This window comes from Phoca vitulina, unplaced genomic scaffold (genome assembly GCF_004348235.1).
Source record: "Phoca vitulina isolate PV1807 unplaced genomic scaffold, GSC_HSeal_1.0 scaffold27, whole genome shotgun sequence".
NCBI lineage: Eukaryota > Metazoa > Chordata > Mammalia > Carnivora > Phocidae > Phoca > Phoca vitulina.
In genome coordinates, this window is record NW_022589730.1 from 24,625,000 (window position 1) to 24,649,377 (window position 24,378).

The 24,378-nt window shown below is 39.3% G+C and overlaps 1 protein-coding gene across 4 annotated transcripts in view; it reads left to right on the forward strand.

Moving 5' to 3' along the window:
- Positions 1 to 24,378, forward strand: part of DYM (dymeclin) — a 419,774-nt gene that overhangs the window by 204,212 nt on the left and 191,184 nt on the right. The window lies entirely within an intron of this gene.

Genomic DNA, 24,378 nt, shown 5'->3' on the forward strand with positions numbered 1-24,378 from the left:
GGAAAATTACAAGAAAGTAGGTAATTCTTTACTAAACCGATGTAACAGGATTCTTACTGAAGGCAGGCTAGGGTGATCAGCTATTACCTGGGGGATATTAGAGGATGAATATTTGACCAGATATCAAGGGTGGGGGGACTCTGGCCAAATCACCTTGACAGGATTCTTACTAACACTGGGCTCCTAGAGGACATGTCCAAGGATGGAAGCCGTTCATACTCAGGAACCTGACTAAAGTTGGGTCCAGGAAAGAGTCTCTTTTTAGATTGTGTACTACCAATGAGTATGGTCTTCCTTTCAATAATCAAATAACCACATCTGACTGTCCCTCAACCCTCTGAAAGCAGTAGTTGCATTTATCATTTTTAGTAAGATTCCTCCGGATTACGGTTTTTTGGGTTTTTTTGTTTTGTTTTGTTTTGGTTTTTTTTTGTTGTTGTTAATAGCTATAGATAGATCCAAAAGCCCTACTTTGATATTGTAAAGTTTGTTTTTGATGTGAGGGAATATGGTAAAAACCTCAATATAATAGCAAAAACATTTCAAATTTGAGCCTCCAAGAGGTTAGTCTGACAGATTTGATCCATAAATAGGACAGGTGGGTGGATGGGTGATCTCAGGTAGGCTTCACTGACTAAAGTGACTTTTAAAAAGTGATTTGAGGATAGATATTTGGTAGATTAGTAGGTTGTTCCTAGCGTGGGGGGCGGCATGAAAGAAAATAGAGACAAGAGTAGGCGAGGGAGACAAAGGGTTCACTTAGGAGGAAGGAGCGGGGACGGGACCGGGTGTGGGAGGAGAGGAGACCGAATATTCAAGTGCAAGTGTGGTGGAGCCATCTCGAGACAGTTGTGCTCTGCACATTGACAGAGCCCCGCTGATGAGAAGAGCTATGGGCAGCTTGCATCCCCAGAAGAAAAAATGATGGTAGATCAGCATGTTTCTTTACTCAGTAAGAAAGACAGTGAATAGGCAAAGCAAAAAATGAAGTGATTATCAAGTTGGTGACCGTACAATTTATCATTCAAACCAGGAGCCTTTAGGAGAATAAAAGGGGACTCTATTTAATAGTTCACTAGGACAAAATGCATGAACTGGGACTATCCTGGGCAAATTGGGATGAACCTTATCCCATTATTATTAAATATTCATTTGGAGCTCATTCATAGATCACCAAGATAGGAGAAATTAAAATACTGATTTTTGAAAGTGATACATCATACTATTCCTTAAAAAAAGAGACTGTAAATAGTTAAGTATTAGATTCTGACCAGGATTAGAGACCCGTCACTGAGGTTGATTTGCAGATGTTGGCGTTTTCATGGGGGGGTTGAGTCTAGGTTTAAATGAGATCATGTATACAGGACACTTAGCTGATGCTAATGGCATATCCCGAGCACCCACACTGCCGGTACTATTACCCCATGCTGACCACCACAACTGCTGCCATTTATATATTGGTGGTTAGCCTGTTTTCCATTTAGATTAATTTAAAGTAATAAGTACTTTAAGCTTTCTGATGTTGCTGATGCCTTTGTGCCTTTTATTTGTGATGTTACTTCAGTAATTAAAGAAAAGTCAGTTTGGAAAACTATTTTGCATTCCAGCTTTAACATAATACAGCTCACATCTCACTGTCTATGCCAGTTCTCACTTTTCGGAAGCAAACAGATTTTTCACAGTCCCATTAATGAATTATTGAATATAGTAATTCTCATTTTGCATTCAAGTGAATCTTAAAGATGTTTTCAGCAGCATCATGCTTTTCAGATCCAGTTCCTGTTCTGCAGGGGATTGATGGCTAAAGAGTAATCATTTAATTTTCTGCTTTAAGTAAGAAAGATGAAACTTAACTTTCGCTAGGGATGGGATGGAGTGATCTTGGCAAATAATAGTGATGTGTTTTAGGTTTTTTTAAGCTTCAGAAAATCATTTAAAGAGATTCATGAAATGTTTACCAGTAATCTGACTTGAACGTGTCCTTCTTTGGTTCACTTGCATTTATTGTTCCTTTTTCCTAGAATGTTTTTTCCTCATATAGCTGCACACCTCACACACTCACTTTCTTTAGGTCTTTGCTTAAAGATCACCTCCTCAGTAAAGCCCTCTCTGGTTACTCCATTCCGAAACCAGACCCCTTGTCCCGACGCCATTCTTTCTTCAGCTTTATTGGTATAATTGACAATCTAGAAGCACTGTGATGGTTCTTCACACCTCCGAGATGTATAGTGCTGGCATAACTAGAACTCTATGATGGAATAAAAATGTGAGCTTCTCTAATACGTCAGTAACCCAATCCTTAGGGAACTGAGCTTTCTTTTAGTGTCAGTTTGCATGTAAACGGGGTTATAGCCAGTCTGATCTTGGTTTGGAGGGAGTCATGCTGGCAATGGCTAAGGACAAAATAGCAGCAGTGTTTCAAGTAGAGCCCTCTGGAGAGAAGGCAGAAATAATTTTTTTTTTTTTCAACTGAAGAGTTTGTACTACTGGCCTGGAGACCCAAGAACCCTACCTGCCTTCTAGTTGGGAGAGAGGAACGGCCTTATCTTAACCACCTTCCTGTATCTATGAGCTCAGCCTGCTATAAAAAAATATCAGACTAGGAGGTTTAAACACCACACATTCATTTTCTCACAGTTCTGGAGGTTGGATTCCAAGATCAAGGTACTAGCAGGATTGATGTCTGGTGAGGGCTCTCCCCTGGGGTTGCAGATGGCTGCCCTGCTGTGTGCTCACATGATCTGTTCTTTGTATGTGCACAGTCGGAGAGAGAGGGACAGGGAGGTCACTCTTTAGTGTCTATCCTCAGAAGGACAGTAATCCTATTGAATCAGGGCCCCACCCTTATGACCTTGTTTTAGCCTTAATTACTTCCTTACTCCAAATATAGCTACATTGGGGAGTTAGGGCTTCAACATACGAATTTTGGAGGAACACATACATTCAGTCCATAACATGCTGCATCCCAAATTATTTCTGAGTTTAGTTCAGTTAAACTTTTTTTTTTTTTTTTTTTTTTGAGAGAGAGAGAGAGTAGAGCGAGTGAGAGAGAACATGAGTGGGAGCAGGGAGCCTGATGCAGGGCTCGATCCCAGGACCCTGGGATCATGACCTGAGCCGAAGGCAGGTGCTTAACTGGCTGATCCACCCAGGTGTCCCCAATTAAACATTTTTTGAGAACCTTTTAAATATATAGGTACTGTGCTGGGCACCAAGGAGGCCAAAGAACTGTATATTTTAGTAAAGGAGATAAACGTGGATACAGCTAACTAAAAAATGTGATTAGTATTTTTTCTAAGTTTGAAGGGTGAGTGGAACTTTGCCAGGCAGATTGATGTAGGAGAGGGAAGTATGGGCCAGGAAGTTAGTATGAGCAAAGGCATGATGTGTTCAGTAATGAGCAGATCAACATGGATAGTGTATGAAATGAAGTAGGGCATGGTGGGCTTGAACCAGAAATGCAAAACTGCTTTGTGGTCTTCCCTCATGGTGCCACAGTGTTATCTGAAAAAGTAGAGAATACCTAGTATGTTGTTTTCAACAGTGAAGAAAAATAGGTTTTAGCAATTTTTTTTTTTTAAGATTTTATTTATTTGTGAGAGAGAGAATGAGAGACAGAGAGCATGAGAGGGAGGAGGGTCAGAGGGAGAAGCAGACCCCTCGCTGAGCAGGGAGCCAGACGCGGGACTCGATCCCGGGACTCCAGGATCATGACCCGAGCCGAAGGCAGTCACCCAACCAACTGAGCCACCCAGGCGCCCCGAAGAAAAATAGGTTTTAAAAGACTAGAATGATTGGCATTTATAATCTACAACAGCAGACTAATTGTGCAAATAAAAGGTAGTGGTACAAAGTACATAATTAGTGGGATTATTTTAAGGGAATAAATTTTCCACACAAAGTGAAGTAAACGTATACTTAGTGTCATATTTGAGAAATCAGGGTGAAATTTAAAATAGTGTGATTATGAGAGGTTGGGAAAAATTGCCACAGCACAACTTCAAGTAAAGAAAAAAATTAAAAATCTTTGGTTTTCTCCAGCGTTCCTTAAGTTTCTATATAAAATTTCTAAAACTGTATTTTTTTCATATAAGTGTTTTTTTTTTCTTTTAAAGATTTTATTTATTTATTTGACAGAGAGAGACACAGTGAGAGAGGGAACACAAGCAGGGGGAGTGGGAGAGGGAGAAGCAGGCTTCCCGCCTAGCAGGGAGCCCGATGTGGGGCTCTATCCCAGGACCCTGGGTTCATGACCCGAGCTGAAGGCAGACGCTTATCGACTGAGCCACCCAGGCGCCCCTCATATAAGTGTTTTAAAATCGCTTTTCGCTTACCCTTCAGCCCAAAACAACAACAAAAATAGGTAAAACATAAGAAACAGTGGTTTTCAAAGTACTGCGCATCAGGCGGCAAAAGAAACAAATCCCTAATGGATGGGAAAAGAAGGGGGTGAGTCCTGTGAGTATCACAGCTTACTGTTCTAATAGAATTTCCAGACCACTGTTCAGAATTACAGCTAAAAACCTACAGATCAAATCACAAAAATACTCAATCTAAAAGAAGGCAGAAAAAAAGGAAATGGGGAAGAAAGAATGGGCGGGACCAAGAGAAAACTAACGGCAAAGTGCTAGATATAACCTTATCAATAGTAGTGGTCAAAAGAAAGTAGGAGTGACTTCAGAGCACAGGATATTTCCAGGAGTAAAGGCCATTTCATAATGACAAAAGAGTCACTTCGGCAAGAGAACTATTAGAATCCTAAATGTATGCACCAAATAAAGAACAGAACTTCAAGATTAAGAAGCAAAAAAAAAAAAGAGAGAGATAAAATTGCAAGTAGAATTATAGACAGTTCCACAATTAGAGATTTAAATATTTCTTTCTCAATAATTGGTAGAACAAGTAGACAGAAAATGAGTGTGAATATCAGAAACTCAGACAAAGCTATCAACCAATTTGACCTAACTGACGTTTATAGGACACTCCAACCAATAACAGCCAAATACACTTTCTTCTCACTTGCACGTGTGAACATTTATCAAGAAAGATCACATTCTGTGCCATCAAACAAGCCTCGGTAAGTGCAAAAAGGATTCCAGTCATGGAAAGTGTGTCCTCTGGTCATGAAGGAATTGTAACAGCAATCAATAATAAAAAGCTGTCTGGGAACGCCTGGGTGGCTCAGATGGTTGGGCGTCTGCCTTCGGCTCAGGTCATGGTCCCGGGGTCCTGGGATCAAGCCCCGTGTCGGGGGCTCCTTGCTCGGCGGGGAGCCTGCTTCTCCCTCTTTTCCCTCTCCCGCTGCTTCTCCCCCTGCTCATGCTCTCTCTCTCTCTCTTTGTGACTTAAATGACTAAATTAAAAAAAAAAAAATCTTAAAAAAATAAAAAGCTCTCTGGAAAATCCTCCAAATTTGGAAATCAAATAATATACTTCCGAATAACCCATAGATCAAAGAAGAAATGAATGGAATTTAAAAAGTAATTTCAGCTAAAGAAAATACAGCAGATCAAAATGCCACTAAAGCAGTATTTAGAGGGAAATTGATAGCCTGAAATGCCTATAACATGTTGGAAAAGAAGAAAAGTCTCAAATGAATGACCTCAGCTTCTTCCTTAAGAAACTAGAAAAAGAAGAGCAAATTAAATCCAAAGAAGGAGACTAAAGACAGAGCAGAACTCAGTGATATAGAAAACAGAAAAGCCCTAGAGAAAATCAATAAAGCCAGAAGTTCATTTTTGAGAAGGTCAATAAAATAAATACATCTCTGGTCAATATTTGTATGTTGAGTAAATTTGGATTTATATTGTCGAGGTTCGGAGGACAAGGAGTAGCATTCTCATTACTAGGTGGGAAATCAGTGATTAAGTTAAAATACATGCATATTAAAAATATTTTAAATTGGAATGTAAATATAGTTCCAAGCTATCTCAAAACCACGTTGTGCCAGGCAGATATGCTTTTTGCTTTGAGTTTCTCTCATAAAATCATCTTAACCTCCGCTCTTGACTTTTCCTGCCAGAGCACATCTCTTTGTTTTAAAACATCTGTGTAACCCCAGAACACTCTTGAGTCCAGATGCTTTGCTCCTCTGGATGGCATGTAGCACTTCCAGTAATTCTCCAAAACAGAAACTACATATTGGCGGCTGGTGGTCCAGACTCAGCCCTGAGGGCTGGTGTATTTGGTTTGCACAGTGTTTATAAAAAGTCAGAATTTGTTCCTAACATACAACAATTAAGAGTTGACATAACGGGAGCGCCTGGGTGGCATAGTCAGTTAAGCATCCGACTCTTGGTTTCAGCTCAGATTGTGATCTCAGGGCTGTGAGATCCAGCCCCACGTCGGGCTCCATGCTCAGCCGGGAGTCTGCTTCAGCTTCTCTCTGCTTCTGCCCCTGCTGCTCATGCTTTCCCTCCCCGCCCCCTCCAATAAATAAATCTTTTAAAAAGAAAATAATTAACATAGCTGGTAACCCAGAGCCCACATTTCTCCATGCTGATAATCAGCTGGAACTGACTGGTGGCCTTTTCCTTACACTCCCAACTAGGGCGTTTCCCTTTCTCTCAGTCAGCCATTACGGCTAGTCTTGGTAGCAGTCACTGTCCTCAGCACCACATGTAAGGAAACTGAGTCTCAGGAAAGTGAAGTGCCCAAGTTCAACCAGCTAGTAAGTGGAGGACTGGTGTTTAAACACAAGAGTGTCTGAGTTATTTTAAATTCCTTTCTTCAGAACATCAAAAACAAGGCTATTTTTATCTGTCATTTCAGTTGAAAAATCAATATCCATAAATATTATATGATGCTTCCTATATAGGAGCCTTGGGCAACAAGTTCATCACATTATTTATATAATGCAAGATTTACATTCATTTGTCATTTCCACTAAATTCCTTAAGTCTGCATTTAACCTAGGCTACTTTCTCATTTCTTGTTTTTTTTTTTAATCTTTTAAAAGAGGGATTTTTAAAGATATTTTTATTTTATTTTTTATTTTTTTAAAATAATCTCTGTGCCCACCGTGGGGCTTGAACTCACGACCCTAAGATCAAGAGTCATATACTCTACTGTCTGAACCAGGCAGGCGCCCCTACCTTCTCATTTCTAAAATGTTGACATCTCTTGTATTGCCCAAATAGGTTATCAATAAGTTAAAATATGTTCATTTTAACACCATTTTCCTATTTGAATACTTTAACATGATTCCCTTCTGTGAAAATAACACTCCCAGAGAACAAGGATAGGCCCTTATGTCTTTAGTTTTCTGTTTTCAGGAGGAACACAGAATTTAAACTTCACTTTGAATAAAAATTGCCAGTGATTTAGATAACAGTTTATATCTTTCATCAAGAAACAAATGTCTCTTCCCTACAAAGATAGACTTGTATATTTTAGCTCAATAAATATTTACTTTTTGTCTGAACAGATTAAATTCTTTAATCCCAGACTGTTTGTGTCTGTGTAAATAGTATTGTTATCAGACTAGAGCTAGTGTTTTCAGTTTTCCGCACACTGACTACTTGACAAATAATTAAATACATCAATTACACAAAAGTCAATTGGGATTAAATACTAATGTATGCTATGAGTTAATGAACATTTGTGGTGTGTGCCATCTACTTTACTCTGTTAAAAATAAAGTATTAACCCTCACCACTTTAGCTTAAATTTTAAAAGAAATCTCACAGCTTCATGTTTTTCATACAATCTCTTTTGCTCAAAGCTTTCTTTTTCTGCAAGAGGTGGGGGTGATGGTGCTGGCGGTAAGGGAGCATCGTTTACTGTTACTATCTCTGTTGATTGAAGAATGAACAAAATACCAAAAGAGTTAGGTACAGAGGAAGTGGTAGAGACTTGGCTATCAAACAGATCTTGGGCAAGTTACTTTCCCTCAGCTTCCTTCTCTGTAAAACAGGGACTGTAATGCCTTCCTCATAGATTGCCTATGGCAAAAATTTCTATAAAGGCCCAACCCTATACTTGGTACATAATAGGCACTGGATAGACGGTGCTATCCATACTTCCCATCATCAACAAAATGACTTTTATGGTTTTTACTAACATGAAGACATATTATATGGTGACCATGTATTCTAAGGCAAATATGGTGGCATGTGACTTATTGTAAGCAAATGGTGGAAGCACACTGGAGAAATTTAAGTATTTAGTGTGTTAGGAACCTTTACAATAGGTTATTTTAATTGGACTCTGTCCAAGAGATCTAGAATATTGGCAGCTCTTTGAGCCTAGTATGTCTGCACTGAATTTTGGTCAAATGCCTTTATCAGTTGTAATTACGGTACAGTGGAAAGTCTGTGTGGCTCAAAGATAGCACGTTTTAGGTAACTCGCAGCAAAGTGTAGTTCAATAATAGTCTTGTACATGAAGACACTGAGATCATCGTGGAATAGAAGGACCACTGGGATCAGAAGTCAGAAGTGTGATTCTCAGCACCCCGTGTGACCTTTAGTCAAGTTGTTTTTCTTTTGTTTTTCCTCAGTGCTCAAAGGAGGCAGCAGGCTTACATCTTTGAGACCCCAAATATAACGTACCAGTGCCATTCAGTGTTGTAATGGGATTGCCTTGTACAAAAAAACCTCTTGAGAATGGGATTAACTATAGCTTTAGAGCCAGCAGAGGGAGCACAAAGCATGAATTTATGTCGGGGTCTTAGGAAAATTGGGGGGTTTTCTGTGGTTAAATATTAACCACAGTTCTTAAAACGAGATTATTTCTTACCAGGTAATGCTCAACTTCATTTAAGCTCTAATTTTGTCTGGAAATGGTGATATTTTTACAACTACATACAGAATTCTACCTCTGTAATTACTGGCAGTTATAAGAAAGAGCTGGGTTCTAAAAGGACATTTAATAGTGATTATTTGTGAGGATCACTATGGTTTATGTCCTGTATTGTTAAATATATTTTAATTAAAAAACAATATAATTTTATATCATAAATATTCTGATTGATACTCTAATAACTCTGCTGTTTGAACTTAACCCAGAACTAAAAGGGACTCTGCCTTCAAATATTACAGGGTTTTATAGTCCTATTTACGTGATATCCCATTTATCTAGCGTCCCTGGGAATTAGGAGTTCCACATACTCTAGATAACAAAAGTATGTTTCATGAAAGCACTACCTTAAAATGGTTTAAAAGTATTTTAGATAAGAGATCTTGCAATTGCGGTCTTTCTGGAATTTTTAATTGCAAGACCTTGTGTACATTTGAGACCTGATACTGCAGAGTAGTCACTATAAATGTAGACCGTTGTGCTGAACAGCAGTGGAATTCTGAGTTTGCTCTTACTTTAACGTCAGAACTCTTTTCCATGTTTTTGGTTACACTTAAGTTTTTCCTTTTATTATTATTATTAAAGTTTTAGCTAAGGAAGCTAATAACTTAGCTTATTGCGAATTGTGTTAAATCAGATTAGTAAGACTTTGAGTTAAAGTTCATAGCTTTCCATTGGGCACTGATTCATACATGGAAATCTTTCTCTCTGTATTTGTGGTTTGGGCTTATGTCTTTAGGGGAGGGGCGGGGGCTGCTCCTATATTTGAGAATGAGTCATGGTAGAGGTGGGTTTCCTATGAAGTTACTATAAATATGTATTTGGTTTCTTGGTTTTTCTAAAAAGTATTTCTAAACTTGAACTTAAAAGTATATTTTTTCCACCAATCAGCAGCCATATTTTTTAAGAATTTGGCTGATCAGGATATATTTGTTTAAAAAGAACGTGGAGAAGGGGAGTAACTCAGTCGCCGTGTGTACACAGTAGGCTTTGCAGAAGAGTCGAAAGAACAGGAATGGACATCTATGCCCTTGAAATTATGTTCAGAGAAGAAATGGGATAAATATACCAGCAAAAGATAAAGGAAGATATATATTAAAAGAGTATAGAGCAAGTATAAATTAGTAATTAAGTACACAAAGGTTGACAGGAAGTTGAAGTAAAAAGATAGTTTTCATAAATCTCAAGATTTTCAGTAGTAATGAGTCTGGCAGAAGTTGAAAAAAGGCATTTACTAGTAAAGACCTGTAATTCCAATTAAGACTTCCTGTTCCTATAGCCCTCCCAAAGACTAATTATATTTGCTAAATTAAGATTAAGAGCTAAGCAAAAGAAATCCCGAAGTTCTAGTTGGGATCCCCACATTAAGGATCCATCACCTGGAAAATATCTTCCTGATAAATTGTGTTATAATAGAAAAGTAGGTATTCTGCAGCATTTTCTAAATACAGTGATTAGTGTCATGTTTCCTGTGACTATCTTTGTAAAATCTGACATATAGTAAACATACTTGATTTGGTAGGCTTCCCCTGAGAGGAAATTTCTTTATACTTAGGAAGTGCCTTCCAACTTGTGATAGTAACTTCTAAACTGTCCTGGCTCCTCTTGTGTTCACTGGGGGATAATCCCACTTTCCAGATGAATTTTTTCATTAAATATTATTTCAGTCCTAATTGTTGCCGTAAATTAGTGACATTGTGCTATAGAATTTGGTTTTTTTAAGTGGATGGCTTTACTGTCTGCTTGGCGCGGGGTTTTCTCAAGGGACAGAGAAAGAGTAACGAGAAAGACAAGAGAAAGACAACCTACGTTCTTTCCAGTCAGGAAATCTGTTTCTGTTTGTTACATAGTACACTTGAAAATACCATAAAACTTCTAATAAGTTTGGTATCGTTCGAATTGTGTACTAATTACAACTTACTTTGGGTCTTTCATTATACCTGAGTTTATATAAGAATATCATTTTTAAGTATAGTATCCAATTAAGTATCCATTTTTAAGTATAGTATCCAGTTAAAATTAGGGATAGTTTTTCCTTTGAGATAAATCAAATTACAAAATTTTTAATTAGGTCATTCTTACTAAATAGGATTTCTGACCAAGTTTAGTCAAAATTGGAAAAATCTGCTTAAGAAAACAAACCTTTTGCATTATGTCCACTTCCTAGACATTTTTCCACTGCATGACTTTAAAGCTAAAAACACACAAATCTGCATGAACACCTTTGTAAAAAATAAAATCATCTTTAACCTAAAGATGGACTCTCTTATTTCACTCACTCACTCACATTTTTCGTAATGTAGGGTACCGGATTGTGTCTTGACAGATCATGTATTTTATCCATTACTTTCAAAATATTTTTACTTGTAGTAATTCATGTAACATCATTTTTAAAGTTGTTAATTACCTTTCAGTTTTCCTTTAATGACTTCCTTATTTTGTTACCTTAATCAGTGGAAATTCAATTTCCGAGTTTCAGCACTTTTTTAACAAGACCCATCGTTTAGTCGATTATCTTGCTCTGTTGCATGACTAGTTATTTTTGGTTCTACATACAATTTTTGGTTATGCAGTCATACAATGAAAATCAAGCCGGATATCGTAACCATAATTTCAGATTCTCACTGAGATACTGGTAGTGTGTGTTTTTATGGCGTAAGATTGTATTCTTCAGTCGCAATTCAAAGTGTGCCCTTTTGGTGGGAACTGTCCTTACTAGGTTTTTTAAATGCGTATCTTTGTATCTCTTGCTTTTACCTTCAGAGTTTTTTGAGAAGATGAATTACTGAATTTTTCTTAAGAGTGTTGAAATATGGAACAATATAGATTCTAGCTGATCCAGTGTGAAGATGGACACAAGTTTCTGTGCATTGCTATCCATACTGGTAGTCCACTAAACATTAGCATTTTCACAAGCCTTCCTCGACAGTCAGAAAGCTATTTATTGGTGCTGAGGTTTCCTATTTTGTACTCTGCCTTACATGCCATAAAACCAATGTCATTTTAGCACTTGTCCTGGATGGAAATGAGTTTTAAGCTATTTATTATATATGTAAAGTAATGTTTATGGTTATTAAGTCAATTAAATGTGAATGGGCAGTTTATTCTCTTCTGACCTTCTTTGTATAAATGTCAGTGTTCTTTTTTTTTTTTAAAGATTTTATTTATTTATTTGAGAGAGAGAATGAGATAGAGAGTACATGTCAGTGTTCTTAGTGAAGATAATTATGTAGTTAGCCATCTCCTTCATTTTAATTTTAGATCCTAAAAAAATAAGATTTTTTTTTTTCTACTAAAAATAAAGACCTCATGTTTCCAGTTTTGTAAGGTAGGAATACTGATGTCTTTGCAGTTTCTTTTACTGGAGTAAGAAAGGCAGAAGAGAAAAAGAAGAAAGACAAATCGTTAGTAGCAAGCATATTTTAGACCCTGTTGTGTGCAAAACACTGTAATAATCAAGGCCTAAATGAACTTAGCATTTGGGGAGAAAGCCCCATGTTTACAATACACATAATGCATTGTATATATTATAAAACATATATATAAGTATACAGCAGTTGAGCATGAAGCAGCATATTAAAACAAATAATATATAGTTTCATTGAGAGGAAAAACCTGGGAAGTTACTAATTATATCATATTCTATAAGTATAAGGGGACATATTTCATAAGATGAGTAATAATCTTTATAGACTTCGATGAGTTTTTATTTTACCAAACGTGTTTAGATCCTCAGATTTTTCCCACGTTTATTAGAGCCATCCCAACATCTGTTCCCTTCTCACTCACCTCCAGTTTGGTCTGTCTTCGACAGAGGCTGCCTGACTCTTGTTGGCAATCATTGGTCTGCTTGACTTTCTCTGAATAGGTAGAAGGATTCTTCATGAGAAGCAGAGAAGTGGAATGAGAAAGAAAAACATTTTATGTGAACAGACTAGTATTTCAAAAGTAGTAGTCATCACCTTAGACTCCCCTGCTGCTGGACACACCCATGCACACACGCACGCTGGGGGCCTGTTCCCCCATTCTCCCAGTACAAGGGCACATATTTTTAGGTTAGATCAGTGGCCAGTGCTTATATTGTTGTGACGAGATACTATTCACCGATGGTCCATATATTATATGATATTTACCTTCTTAGACAATTTGTCTGAAAATATCTTTATTTTAACCTTTAGAAAAAAAATGTATCAGGTTTCGAAATTCTACATTTGAGTTATTTTCACCCTGCGTTTGGAAGGTGTTGCTCATTGTTTTGTAGCTGTCAAGAAGTCTGATGCCATAATAATTCTTGACAGTTTGTGTGTGGCCCTCCCTCTTTCTCTCTCTCGGTTTCTAGGACCTTCTTTTGTCTCCAGTGTTTTAAAATTCCAGTTATATGCTATCATGTGGGAGATTTCTTTGTTTTACCTATTTTCTGGATTCTTGGTGGGCTCTTTCAGGAAATGCATGTTTTCCAGTTTTGAAAACTTTCCTTGAAATAATCCTTTAATAATGTCCACTTTTCCTTCTTCCATTTTCTTTGTTCTCTTAAAACATCCTCTGCTAGACTTTGTGGACCGTTTCTTGGCCATTTTTCTGTTGCTTGCCATGTCTTTGTCTTTTCTGTCCCACTTTCTGGAAAAGTTCTTCAAATTTATTTTCCAGGTCTTTCATTGAAGTTTTCATTTCTGCTATCGTATTTGCACTTTCCAAGAGTTCTTTTTGTTGTCTGATACTCCTTTTTATACCACCTCCTTCTTGTTTCACAGCTGACGTGTTTACTTCCCTCCCTTAGCTTAGTCATTGTAACATTTGGGGAGTTTTCAGCTTCTCCCTGCATTATCTCTGTTTCATCTGGGTTCCTTTTTTCTTTCTTGCTTGTCATTTTAGTGGCTGTCTCTGGTGATCCTTGGCAGAGTTTACATTTAAAAGTGGGGCACTAAAGAACTGACTGGAAGTTCTGTGTACTCGGGTTGGACTCTGTTGACTGGTGGCTTCCTTCAGACTGTTCCAGCTGGGCTGGGTTTCTTGAGAACCCCCACCCAGTGTCAGTATCTGTGGATACTTTTTGTTATACTTCTCAGTTTCTCCTAAGAGTAGTCCTCAATATTTCTCCTGAATGTACAAACCTAGCTGACAGCATTCTCTGAGCTGATGGGGGGTGGGGGTAGCTGAAGGCAGAGGTTTCATCTAGACTCTTACTTATTCACCCTCTTTCAGGACAGCACACCCATCCTTAGTTGTGCCTTACATCTCAAAACCCACTTTCTCCTTCATCCTTTCAGGAGTGAACACTTCTCTACTTCTGGCAACATAAAGGAAGGCACTCATTGGGCTGAGCAGGGCAGGAGAGAGGAGCTGAAAGTCTGACTTTTTTAATACAGATTTTCAGTCTCTCTTCCTGTCTATGGCCTCATCTGTGCCCCACTTTTTAATACCTGGTACTTCTGTTTACCTGAACCTTGCCAGAGTTCCAGAGTCTAAGGCATCTAGTCTTCCATCACTTCTGGCTTAGTTTTGAGCCTTTCCTGGTCTCTCTTTTTTCTCTCTATATTAAATAGTGAGTTTTCTCATCCATTGCAATGGCTTTAAATTTCAATTATATGGTTTCAGTTCCCGAATGCCTATCTTTAACTGGAATCTCTTTCCTGAACCAGAATGTCTACCTGAAGTTTTCACCTGGGTATCAAATAAGCATCTCACACTTACCATATCCAAGAGGGACCTTTGATGATCTCCTAGGAACCTGTTCCCTGTAAAGTTTTTCCTTTCTCAGTAAATGATGTGCTCATCATTCCATTTGCTTAAGGTAAAAACTTTGATGATATCCTTGACTCTTCTCCTCTTATATCCCAAATCTGGTCTGGCAGCAGCCCCTCTCAGCTTTTCTAACAACTAGCTTTGAGGAAAAACTAGAAGTGTAAGTCAATTGTATTTCTAGCTAAGTGAGAGAGACTATTTATTTTTCTAATGTAGTAAAATATTGAAAAAAAGATAATGTTCTGGCCATAAAAAATCAGGTATTTGTCTAAAGAGAAGAAACCAGATAAACTTTGAAATTTTAAGCTTAATGAAAGTACTTCCCCCCCCCCCCCCCAGGGAATTTTTACTTTGTGTTTTACTCCGTGAACCAGTATCCGATACCAGGCATTGTTCTAGGCACTGGGATTATAGTATTAAACAAAATAGAAAATTCCTGCCATCGTGGAGCTTACATACTAGTGCAGGAGTTAGGAAACTTTCTGTGAAGAACTAGATAGTAAATATTTTAGGCTTTGGCTGCCAGAAGGTCTCTGTCACAGCTATTCAACTTTGCCATTGTACCATAAAAGCAGCCATAGACAATAACAAATGAATGGATGTGGCTATGTTCCATTAAAACTTTATTTGCAAAAACAGATGGTGGGCCAGATTTGGTCTGCAAGCTGTATTTTGCCCATTTTGTTCTAGTGGATGGAAACAATAAAAACATGAGAAAAGCATATAGTATTTCAGAAAGTGGTAAGTAGTAATGGGAAAAAAATAAAGCAATGGAAAGAAAACAGGATGTGCCAGGGTTGGGTTGCAATTTTAATTAGAGTGGTTGTGGTAGTCCTCAAAGAAGAGATGACATTTGAACAGATACTTTAAGATGAAGGAGTAAGCCATACCAGACCCTAGCATGTGTAAAAAAGGAGGTTTGTCTTAAGGGATTCTCAGTGGAGAATAGCTCACAAAAGAAATACAGATGTTGGGGTTCCAGAGACTTGAACTGAGGAGTCAGCACCTCCAGAGTATTTTCTCTACCTCCTTCTACGTCTGTGTCTCTCTTTCACCGTTTCAGTGTAGGTTCATTCTCTCTTCTTGTGTGCAGGTTTTCTCCATGAAGCTAAATCATGACCGTAAGCACCTCCAGATTCACATCTCTGCAGTCTTCTAACCAAGGGGGAAAGCAGTCTTTGTCACCATTCCTAGGTAGAAAAATCTTAGGAAAAGTTTCCATCTGGCCCAACTTAAGAGCATATATCCATTGACCTATCTTTGTGATCCAGGGAAGGGGTATTATAATTGATTCAGCCTTGTGTCATGAAGTCACTTTTTTTCAGGAGAGTGGTTAGTTCTGTTCTTAAGAGGAGAGTAGGAGTGGGGCGCCTGGGTGGCTCAGTCGGTTAAGCGTCTGCCTTCGGCTCAGGTCATGATCCCAGGGTCCTGGGATCGAGTCCCACATCGGGCTCCTTGCTCAGCGGGGAGCCTGCTTCTCCCTCTGCCTGCCTCTCTCCCTGCTTGTGCTCTGTCTCTCTCTGACAAATAAATAAATAAAATCTTTAAAAAAAAAAAAAAAAAGAGAGTAGGAGTGAATCATGAAGGATAGAAAAAAAATAGTCACCATATCAGTAAAACAGATCTCCTGATGAGAGATAATAAGGTGGTTATGAGTGCAGAATTGAAAGTCAGATTACCAGGGTATAAATTCTAGCTCTTCCACTTTTGAAAAGTATAATCCTTGGCAAATTAATTTACCTCTCTAATGCCTTAGTTTCCTTTGAATAATGTGATGAAAGTATTAGTACCCCCTTAAGCCTGTTGTATATTAATTTAGTTAATAATTATAAAAGATTAGTAAGGTGCTTGGCACAGAGTATGTTCTCAATAAATGACAGCTACCATCATTCTTATTATTTCTCCTCAGCATAGAAAAGGATAACCAGTGGGATCCATCCTAGGAATGTAGGGTTGTCTCAACATTCCATGATCAATCAGCACAATACACTATATTTCATAGACTTAAAAACCATATGATCATCTTAGTAAGTACAGAAAGAGCATTTGACAAAACTCAGCACCTATTCATGATTAAAAAAAAAATCAGTTAACAAAGAATAGAGGGGATTTCCTCAATCTAATAAAGGGCATCTGTGGACAATTTATAGCTAAAGTCCTACTTAATGGTAAAATACTGAATATATTCTTTCCTAGGATCAAGAAAATGGCAAGGATATTCACTCTCATATTTGTTTAACGTTGTACTAAAGGTCCTAGGCAGTGCAGTGAGTCAAGAAAAAGAAATTTTATAAATTCAGATTGGGAAAGAACACTTAAAACTGGCTTTATTCACAGAAAACATGGTCATATGTTTAAAAAAATCCTAATCTGCAAAAAATTGGAAGAGATGAGTTTAGCAAGGTCAAAGGATACAAAGGTCAGTATATAACAATAATTGTATTCTGATATTCATGTGACAATCAGAAATCAGAATTTAAAAGCAGTACTGTTTATGGTAGCATAAAAATATGAAATAACTTAGGAAAAAGAATAACTAAAATACATGCAAAATGTGTATACTGAAAACTAAAACATTGCTGAAAGAAATTTTAAAAGACCAGTCAAATCACTGTGTTGTGCACCTGCAATTAATATATCACTGTGTGTCAACTGTATTTTAATAAAAAATGTTTTTAATCAAACATTTTTTTAAAAATTAAAGACTTAAGTAAACAGGGTGATCCCATGTTCCTGGATCAGAGACAGTATTGTTAGATCCTGAAATTTATCTATACATTTAACACAGTCCTAATCAAAATCCCACCAGGCTCTTTGGTAGAAATTGACAAGTTGATTCTAAAATTTATGTGAATATGCAAAAATCCTAGAATACCCACAAGCAATTTTGACAAAGAAAACTCAAGGAGAACTCACACTACCTGATTTCAAGATGTACTATAAATTGCAGCTAATGCAGTCAGGGCAGTGTGGTATTATTGGTATGTAATAGATTTATAGACCAGTGGAATGGAATAGAGTCCAGAAATAGACCCATGCATATATGGTCAATGAAATTTTGACAAGCCTGTCAAGGTAATTTAAGGGGGAAGGAATTAGTCTTATCAACGAATGGTGCCGCAACAGTGAAATACTCAGATTCAAACAACGAACCCGAGAACATAAACCTTGACTCTTACTTCATGCCGTACATGCATCCAGATGGAGCACAGACCTTAAATAGGAGAGCTAAAACTATAAACCGTATACAACAAATCATGTGAGAAAATCTTTGGGATCTTGGTTAGGCGGAGGTTTCTTAGGACACAACACAAATCTTTCTTTAAAAGTTGATGAATTGGACTTCATCAAATTCTAAAATTTTGCTCTTCAAAAGCACTGTTAAGAAAATGAAAAGACCCTCCCCCCCCCCACACACACACACCCCAATGCTGGTCTGGGAGAGAGTATTTACAAAAAAATACCTGATAAAGGACTTGTATCTAGAATATTATAAAGAACTCTTGCAAACTCAGGAAGAAGAAGGAAAACCACCCATTGTTTTAATCAGGCAAAAGATTTGAATACGCACTTCACCAAACAAAACTAGGAGCACAGGAAAATTCATTAGGGGAATGCAAGTTAAAACCACAGTGAAATCTTCACATGCACGGGCAGGGCTAACGCTAAAAAGACTGGCATAGCAAGTGCCAGCCAGAATGTAGGACGGGCGGGCCCCATTTCTTATGGAGTTAAATAAATAGCACACAACCTAGCAGTTCCACCCAAAGTATTTATTCAAGAGAAATGAAGACGTTTGATCACCAAGAAACTTTTGCGAGAATGTTTATAGCAGCTTTATTCATAATGGCTCAGAAGGGGAGACAACCCAAGAGTCCTTCAACTAATAAATAGATAAACAAATTGAAGTTTGCTCATGCAATGGAAAGCTACTTGGCAATAAAAAGGAATGAATTACTGATACACCAAACAACGTGGATGGAACACTAAGTGATAGAAACCAGACACAAAAGAGTACACATGGTATAATCCCATTTACCTGAAATCTAGAAAGGGCAGAACTGCAGTGACAGGAAACAGCTTGGGGGTTGCCTGGGATCGGGGAGGGCCGTGGTAGAGCAGGGGGTTGACTGCAGAGGGGCACAGGGGACATCCTGTGGGAATGGAAATGTTCTATGTCACGATTATGGTGATGAGTCCCATGAATGTTTCAATTTGTCAAACCTCATCCAATTGTATACCTAAAATTGGTTAATTTTAGTCTATGTTGATGATTGCTCAATAAAGCTGATTAAAAACAAGGTAAGCAGCAGTGTGAGACTATATTGAAGTGTCGGTTGAGGCATGGAGAAGTTAGTGTAGTTCAGAGGGAGGGTGAGCACAGGTTAGAGGGATCCTTCACAGACCAGATGGAATGGGCAGCATGCACTTGGGCTTGAAGGACAAGCAGCATTTAGAGGCGCAGAGAGGAGAAAGGAGGAGTTCCTGCATGTAGAAGGAGCCTCTGCCTGCAGAGGAGGAAGTATCAGGCTTGGCGTAAGGAGATTTGGTTTCTGTCCACAGCCCTGCTCTTAATAACTTTAATAATATTTTGTATTTCTCGACATTTTAAAATAGCTCTTTAGGATTTGTCAAGAACTTGTGTTCACTTCACTGTGTAACTTTAACCTCAGATGAACTGTCAACTCTGCACCTCAGTTTCCTAACTTCCCATTCTTCTGTGGAGTTGAGGTACTCCTCCTCGTCTCTCTGGTGACCACTGTGATGAGGGAAGGATGGGGGCGTGGAGGGAAGGTGACTACAAGTTGTGAGGGGCTCAAGGCTGTCGTGGGGAAGGTCTGCAGTTCTCAGGGAGGGAGCCCCCCCTGCCACCTCCTAGGAAGTGACCCCTCTGTGTTGCCTCCCCTTCAGGCTCTTTGCTCCACCGCACTACCCACTTTGCCACATCCAGCTTCTCTCTCAACCACGGGGGTTCACTTCAGCCTCCTCCTCCACTCCAAGAAGGGTTTTTGGTAAGGTCACCGTTGTTTTCTTTCCTTGGGCCAAATTCAGTGACATTGTTTCTTTTCTTTTCTTTTTTCCTTAATCCTTCTTTACCTTTTGACAGTGATGACCACTCTCCCCTTGAGATTATTCTCTTGTCTTCCAGACGTCTTTCACTTTTTGTTCTTCCACTTCTATTTCTCTAAGTCCCCTTTGCTGTTTCCACTTTTTAGTCTTGGTGTTTCCCAGAATTCTGACCTTATCCTTCTTTTCTTACTTGACACATTATCCTTGGGTGATCACCTGTACTTGTGTGATGGCAGCTGATGCCGATAACCCTCAAAGTTCTCACCTCCCTCCCAAGCACCAGCTTCGTATTTCTGAACTGCCCACCTGGGTATTTCTTACCATCTCCATCTGGATATTCCTGCGTTATCTCTGGCTTTCGTTGCAGAATCGTTAAGAGCACAGATTCTGGAGCTTGCATGCCTGAATTTGACTCCTGACCCCACCACTTAGTAGCTCTGTGCCTTAAGCAAAGTACTTAACTCCTCTCTGCCTTGATTTCATCCTCCCTAAAAACCAAACACAGGATGGATAATGACAGCGCAGGCCTCACATGATGATTTGATGAGCAGCGAGCTGTGTGTGTCTCCTAGTAGCTTTTATTATTTATTTATTTATTTATTTATTTATTTATTTATTTGACAGAGAGAGGGGACACAAGCAGGTGGAGTGGTAGAGGGAGAAGCAGGCTTCCCGCTGAGCAGGAAGCCCTGTGTGGGGCTCGATCCCAGGACCCTGGGATCATGACCTGAGCCAAAGGCAGACGCTTAATGACTGAGCCACCTAGGTGCCCCTCGGGCCTGTATTTTTCACTTTGCTTCCTAGAGCCCTGGGGTTCTGTGGCAGGGACTGGATGGCCACCATGGGATGAGAGCGCACTGGGGAGAGATCAAGGACACGCCTGAACAAGGACTGATCACTTCCTGTCCATCCCTTGCCCCATCCTCCCCACCTGAACACCAAACACAGCAGCTTTGCTTTCATCGCTCCTGTTGTAGCCCTGCTGTCATAAAACACCTCTGGCTTTCAAGGGGCGCCTGGGTGGCTCAGTCAAGCATCTGGTTCTTGGTTTCAGCTCAGATCATGATCTCATAGGCTCCGCACTCAGCGGGGAGTCTGCTGGAGAGTCTCTCTCTCTGCCCCTCCTCCCATGCTCTCTCTCAAATAAATAAATAAATCTTAAAAAAACCAAACAAACCCTCTGGCTTTCAGGATGAAGTCCAAGGTCTAAGAGAGACGCTTCGTAAACTATCCCCACTACCAGCCCAACCTTAACGCTGTGTTCTGCCACAAATTGAACACTTGATGAACATGTGTGCCATCCTGTTGCCTACACCGACAGTGCTCAGATGTCTCTGTCTTCCCTTGTGCTCTGTTCTCTGTCCAGATGACCTTTACCTTTGCCTCACTTGCTTGGCTCACTCCTAATTGTTCCTTCAGATTCAGCTCAGGTGTCAGCTCCAGCAGTGACTTCCTGTTCCTGTCTTCAGGTGCAGCTGGGCAGCCTCATCTGTGTCCCCCTAGCACTCCTTGTCCATCTCCGTCACTGCACGGACAGTAGAACCTTCTGTGTAGGTTTATCCTCCCTACCAGCCGCACCCTCCAGGAGGGCAGGACGAAGACCGTGCTGCTTTTGCTTGTCACTGTATCCCAGGCAGCTTGCACGTTGCCCAGCACATTGTAGGTTCTTGGTAAATATTTGACTTACTGCTTGCCTCAGTAACTTGAGAAGATGAAATGCAAACCTCTTAGCATGTTTTTTTTTGATAGGCCCATCCCAGTCTTGCTCGGCTTCCTCTCTTGCCACCCTCACCCCGTGGACTTGCATTGTTCTGGCCGTGGTCTCTCTGAGCCTCTTGGCACACCATTTCCCCTTCTGAGTTACTTACTCTCCCTGCCCCTGTACTTCTCCGCACTAGCAAGCCCCTGACCTTCAAGGCCACAAGATAGATTTCCTCTGACATGTACCTGGCCTTCCTCTATGCTCCTGCAGTGCACTCTTGAGACCCATGGTGTCCTCCAATTTCAGAATTGCAGGCTTTTTTTTTTCCTTATCACCTTAGATTTCAGCTCCTTGGGAGCAAGGAACATGTCTCTTTTATCGTTTTGTTAGACTGATGTTCCATTAGCTTCTCCATATTGAGTCAAGTCCAGGACTTTCGATGTGCCCTCAGTGGTCCCTCCCAGTCTGTCCTCGACTGTCTCTGTTCTAGCCTCATCTCCTGCCGCTGCCTGTGAGCCCTGAACTGCAGCCCCTTCCCGCAGCTGGTGGTTTTCTGAGCCTGTTTCATGTGGGACTGACCATACAGTCTGTCCACGTGCTGCTTGCTTTTCTGAAATGCTGGCTTGGAGCAGGGGCTCTGTTTTCTTCAGGATAGGGTATTCTTTTTATTCCAATTTTTAAAAGGTATGTAATGTTTCAGGCATACATCAAAGAGATAGAGTAATATAGCAATCCCCTATGTATGTATCCAGCATAACAAAAACAACATTTTATATATAGAACGAGAGAGAGAAAGATTGAGAGAGAGAGAGAGAGAGAGCCAAATCCCTTTTTTTCCCTCTCTGATCCCATTTCCTTCCCTTTCTCAGAGAATAATGGCTATCTTAAATGTAGTATTTATCATTTCCATATGTTTTATTATTTCACGTTTTATGTGTAGAAGGTAGGTAATAACGTTTTTGCATTTTTAATACATTATGTAAATAATATTACTTTGGTCACATTCTTCCACAAGAGTCCTTGCTGGTAAAACAAGATTGTTTTGGAGATTTACCCATATTGTTGCATGTAGCCTTAGATAACTTTAAATTACTATGTAGTTGTTCATTATAGGACTATCTGACAGTTATATTTACCTATTCTATTGTTTATCAGTGTTTTGATTGTTTTCAGTTTTTCACTGTTAAACCAATTTGTAGTGAACATTCTTGTATAAAAAGAAAAACCTAGTCTTTTTCTAATTCTAAAAGCAAGGACTCTGGCAGTGATATCCTGAGTGAATAGTACACTTGAAAGCCAGTTTCGCTCAGAATTACCCCTTTACACGCGAACATCATATACCTTTACCGTTTACTCTAATGGAAGTAAGCTAAGGGGGCTAGTACTTCGATTGCAAAGCTTTCACCAGAAGTTACTTTTCTCAGCAATTTACAAGCCATGTCTCCTATACATTTAGGTCATTTTGCCTTAAAAATGTTAAATGTGAGCCAGAATTAGAATGTTTTAAAAAAAGTTGAAAGCTCTATAGCTATAAGGCCTGAGGGAAAAGCCTATTAAATTGTCAAAGAATAACAACTTGAAGTAAGTGTGAATGCTGTTTCTCATTCATGATAGGAAACTGGAAGTGGCCTCAAATCAGCTGTTCTCACACCAGCTTTCTTAGGAGCAGCTGGGGGCAGTGGCCACAGATCCTTGAGGTGGACCAGTCAACGTTTTTGGCCCTTATTATTTTCCGTTATGCCCAACTGGAAGAGCTTACGTTGGAATCGAGGCTCACTTCCTTTGTTTTGTCTTCTTCTAACAAGGAAAGCGGATTGTTAGTATTCTCTTTGAAAATAAACAAAACTCGCCTTTTTTCTCCAAAGGAAACAATTTCAAATCCTTTGTGCTTTGATTCCTACAGTTTGATGGAAGGTACCATAGATTATCTCTGCTGTCCTCTGAAGGGACACTCGGGGGACACGGACAGAACCCCCAGGTTGCTGGTATTTTGTAAACTCAACAAGGGGCGCTGTCTTTCTTCACTTGCCCCCCTTCTTCTGACTAACGCCAGGATCTGCACTTCTTCCAGGCATATTTAGTGCTTTCCCTTTTTGTTTGGGCGTCAGTTCATGCCTCTGAGACTTGCCATGCCCCGTGCTAGAGCTGACACCGTCAAAGTTCCTTCGGTCTCAGAAAACTCCTGAAATTCCCTTTATTCCTGAAAGGTACCGCTAACAAACTAAAAGAATCTTAGTAAATTTTTTCTTTATGCATTTCCATGTGAATACGCTTTGTACCCTATCCCAACAAGTTTTTGCCTTTTCATCATTTACAAAATAATTTGTATATTTGAAACGTGTACTGCTAATGCAGTTCACTATTCTGTTCCGTTATTATTTTACTCAGCAATTTTACTTCAAGGAATTTATCCTGTGCATAGTCTCACCTCAGTATGCTAAAAAATTATATACAAGGGTGTTCATCGCAGTGCTGTTTATAAAAAAATAAACCTGGAAATGTTAAAATGATTGATTAATAATGGACTAAATATAAATAAATTATGGTATATCCATATGCTTAGATATCCATTACTGGCACTCAACATTTATTGAATGGATCAAGGAATATTTTATTCAATGAAAGAAGTGTGAAGTACAGAACAGTACATATTTGATGGAATAAAAAAGATGGATATTCATTGATACACAGGGCTTGCTGCCTTTAACATTTCTGGAATCACAGACAATAAACTGCCGGTACGTAGTAGCTACCTGTGCATCATGGCAATGGGTGCGAGCAGGAGGTGTGAGGTTCACTTTTGACCTTAGAAGGTAAAACAAAAGAAAACTAAACCTCAAGTGGAGAAGACCCTTGGGCAGGTTTCTGGGACTTCCTCTTGTAGTTCTCCCCAGTGGAATAATCTGCCTGCAAATTCCACCTGCCACGCAGCCCCAAGCCCTGACCCCTTTGTGTTTTCAGCTCACCACGATGCCGCTGTGTACTGCTTGGGTCCCAGCATTCTGCCGCACAGTTTGGAATGTTTCCCTAGGCAGGTACTCCCTTCTTCTAGGGATCCCAATCCT